This window comes from Tamandua tetradactyla, chromosome 6, assembly GCF_023851605.1.
Source record: "Tamandua tetradactyla isolate mTamTet1 chromosome 6, mTamTet1.pri, whole genome shotgun sequence".
In the NCBI taxonomy this organism is placed as follows: Eukaryota; Metazoa; Chordata; class Mammalia; order Pilosa; family Myrmecophagidae; genus Tamandua; species Tamandua tetradactyla.
In genome coordinates this window covers 136,838,728-136,843,210 of record NC_135332.1, presented here as the reverse complement: position 1 = coordinate 136,843,210, position 4,483 = coordinate 136,838,728, and positions in this window count along the sequence as shown.

Genomic DNA, 4,483 nt, shown 5'->3' with positions numbered 1-4,483 from the left:
CCCCTCAACAATTGCTCCTATCTGTAATGTCCTTTGTTTTCTTTTCCTGCATTTAGTAAATTCCTTATCATCCTATAAGACCCATTTCCTCTCTGAAGTCTTCTCTTATTTTCCCAGGAAATATTATTATTCCTTCCTTGACACTTCAGTAGATAGTTGTTCTCTCATCCATTATTGCCCATTCCCTGTGTGCTTCATTTTCTCCTTCAGAGCTAGTCTCTCCCTTCTCCATCTCAAGTTTGCCTGGGTATTCAGCCTGGGTGGATATTAGTGGACTCCCTTGACCTCTGGCTTCTGATTGAGTGTTGCCCAATCAAAGATGGAAAAAAGAGAATACATTTGGGGTGTTTGTTCTCCTAGTCTTCTTTTTTTCTTGCCCTGAGCTCGTTGCTTCCCACGACAAGTGTTACTGCCACTGATATGGTGGTAAATGGTTAACAGTTTGGGTGGGGGGGAAACCCTGATTTGTAATATTTGCTGAGATTTCCATTGTGTAAACATTCTTATCATGGTGAATTTTAAGCTACCAATGTTTTGTCCCTCCATGTGGAGTTGGGAAGAGATGCCAGCTCCAGCACACCACTGTCCCATTCTTTGCTCTTCCCCTAGCCCTTGAGGCCTGGGAGGGAGGCTTTAACTCTGTTTTCAGCCTTAGGACATTGCATCATCTCCTTTGATTTTCTTGGCTGTACCCACACCTTTGTTAATAGTCTTATTAGACCCTCCTTAAGTTACCCAATTTGAGGTTCCACGTGTTTGCTGGTGAGATCCTAATTGACTCATCAAATTATACTAAGTGGAAATTAACCATTTAGAAATATTTTCTCTTGCTGGATTGTAACTTCCTAAAGGGCAGTGATTTTTTAACGATTAAGTTTTTTATGTTCAAAATCTAGCCAGTGGAGGGTTTGAGAAGGGAAAGAAGGAATTAATTTTCTTTGTAAATCTATTTTGCAGATGATATTTTCAGGTACTTTAGAAACAGTCTTTCTTTAATCCTAACAAATCAAATTAATTCTAGGCACTATCTTACTCATTTTTTCAGATAAGGAGAGTGAGGCTTAGAGTTGTTCAGTAATTTTTCCATGTTTAACAATTAGGAAGTGGCTGAATTAGGACTTGAATATTTGTGTCTAGCTCTAAAACCAATTTTTTTTTTACCTTGTTGCTTCAATGAATATTGAATGAATGGGTGCTTTAGTCAATAGGCAAGATGGAGTGCCATCAGCACTGCATGATAAGGGAGGGGTCTTCATGTGGGAGGGACTTCTGGTCCTAGGAGTGAAATTTCTAGCAAACTAGTAGCTTTTGTGAAATGGAAACTATCCATGTATAAATATTCCCATTGAACAGGGTATTTTAGATAGCATTAGGCAATTCCTATATTAGTCATAAATCTACAGATATTTTTGTTAGTAGCTTGAAAAATCCGCATCCTACAAGTACTGGGAAACTTCTAATCATCTTAAGGTTTAAAGATAGCTTAATACTCAGACATGAGCAAAGCTGTTTCTGTATAGTTGCAATAAGTGATACAGAAAAGTGTAGCATGATGAATTACAGGAGAATTTTTATAACAAAAATATTTAGAGCATCCTAATATCTCAAATTTTGTCCTCTAATCTTTCTATCTGGAAGATACTGGTGACCCTTGTCAAGAGATGACTCAGAAGGACCTGTGGGGGATCTGTCTTAAAGAAATACCTTTGATACATTTCTGCTCTCTTAAAAAGTTCACCAATAGGGTGGGCCATGGTGGCTCAGCAGGCAGAGTTCTTGCCTGCCATGCCAGAGGACCCGGGTTCGATTCCCAGTGCCTGCCCATGTAAAAAAAAACAAAAACAAAAAAACAAACAAAAAAAACTAACAGATAAAAAAAAAAGTTCAACAATAAACAACATTGGCTGGAAAAATTGTTGCTTCCTTTGGCAATTTCAGTTTATTAAGATGCCATAAAATGGAACAAAAGGTCAATAGACCTAATGTAGAAGTTAGAAAACTAGAGTCTAGCTCTGGCTTTATCACTTGCCTAGTTTTACAATTGTAGGTAAGCCACTTAAATTTTCTGTACTTCAATTTCCTTATAGATGAAATGGTAATTGGATTAGATGCAGCCTAAGTTTCCTTCTTAGCTCTAATAAGTTTTTGAAATGCTGAAGAAATTTTCTTCCTTTCTATAAAAGCCATTATAACTTTTTTATGTTTTCTTATTAGTCACAGTAGTCTTATTTTTCTTTATAGTAATATTTTAAGTATTTAGTTTTTCAATATTTGTTGATCATCTATCATCTATCTATACCTATCTATCTATGTATCTATCTAATATCTATTTATCTACCTATCTCTGTCATCTATCATGTATCATTTATCTATGTATATATAACTACTGTGGTAGTTAGGTTCAGGTATCAACTTGGCTGCGTAAAGGTGCCTAGTTCTGTTGCTGTGGACATGTGCCAATGGTATGTGAACCTCATCTGTTGCTCATTACACCTGCAGTCGGCTAGGAGGCATGCCTGCTGCAATGAATGATGTTTGATTTAATTGGCTGGTGCTCAAATGAGAGAGCTCAACGTAGCACAGCCTAAGTAGCTCAGCATATTTCATCTCAGCACTCGCAGCTCAGCCCAGGCCTTTGGAGATGCAGAAAGAAATCACCCTGGGGAAAGTTGCTGGAACCCAGAAGCCTGGAGAGAAGGCCATCAGAGATCACCCTGTGTGTTTCCACATAAGAAAGAACCTCAGTTGAAGAACTAATGAAATAAATACCCTTTAATTAAAAGCCAATCTGTCTCTGGTGTGTTGCATTCTGGCAGCTAGCAAACTAGAACTACTAAAGAGAAAATCTGCCTAATGTACAAAATGAGAGTAAAAATAAAACAATGTCTACATTATATCTTTTATTCAACCTTCTATTCAGTACCATTTGTTTGTGTGTACACACATATGCATATATACTTAAATATAATTATATGAATAAATTATTCATATACTTGTAAATATAATTATATACTTATATATGTATGTATATGTGTGTTTCACACACATCCTGAAAACAAAAAAAAGCTCTGATTTGTAGCATTTGTTAATTTCTGTGATGTGAATTGCATTAAATCACTGAACATGGAGCTGGGCAAAGAGACACAAAATAAGCTCTTACAAGCCAGCACAAGCTGGCTCCCAACACTCCCCTGAATATAAACACCTTGTTGCATGATAACTGCCCTCTTTAATGCTGAAATATGTATTTGAACAATATATTTTGAGAACTGAATACTAAGCATAAAAGTAAACAACACAAAGCATGTGTTTTGATTCTTGTTGATTATGTTCTTTATATCAAATTATTTTTCAGTTGTCCTCTTTTACACCCCTACCAAATAAACACACACAAGTGCATCTCTGCATACACACCCACCTAAATTCTGTTAAGTTTTTAAATGAAGGACAGGCATTATGTTATCATGTATAAGTAGATAATACTAAAATGTGGCAGAAATGTGCTCTTTCACAAGTCATCTGTTCTATCAAATTTGAAATTAGGAGGGTTTCCTCAAACAACTGCATTTCTTAAAACTTCTACACTTTTAAGCCCTTCCTTGTGAGAGTGTCTCTGTGTGTACCCAAACTTTACTTCAATTAGTTGCTTATCAAAGGAAGTAGGGCTGGAAAAATCCCCAAACTATTAGATCATCAAGTCTGGGAATGATATAAATTTGATATACTCAGAAATCCAAAAAGCTGCACACAGTAATTTGGTATTTAGTCAATCACAGAAAGGCTACAACGCGTTAACTGTTGACTGAATGATGAGCATCAAACACGGAGTGTAATTAACACAGACAGAAGCTTACTGCCAACAACAGTTTGAAACAATTTTAGCCCTCTATTTCCTGCCAACTTTGATATATAAAGAACCCTTCATAGCATGATTGAGAAAATTTGTTTTTGCATGGGGATTTCAGCTTGTACCCCAGAGTCTCCAGAACACTGTTTCTCACAGGATAGGAACTTAATGGGTATTTGTTGAATTGAACCAGATCTACTTTTCTTTTTTTAAATTGGTCCTCAGACACCACAATTCTTGTTAGTAAATTCTCACTGAATTTCATAAACCAGTGGTAGTATGTTCCCTTATGTAGTCAGTGCGACTTCTCGGCTCATGAACATTATCCAAAGGATAAAAGACAGTGACAAATACCTATTTTATCTCCTCAAAGGAAAACTTATACAAAAAGTGTTATTGGCAATTAGAATTGTGTGCTGACCCAATAATTGATCTGTGCTCTCAAATGGGCAAGAAGCAATTTCTACTCTTTTCAGCTCGATGCTATCCATGAACAAGTTTTTCTGCTATAACTGGAAGCAGTTCTGCCCTGATACCTCCCTGAGTCCTAGGCAGTCAGCCTGAAGTTTGAGCTGTGAGCCAGTAGGGACTGGGCTCAGAAAAGAGTATGTGACTGAGTGAGCTGCAAGTAGATGT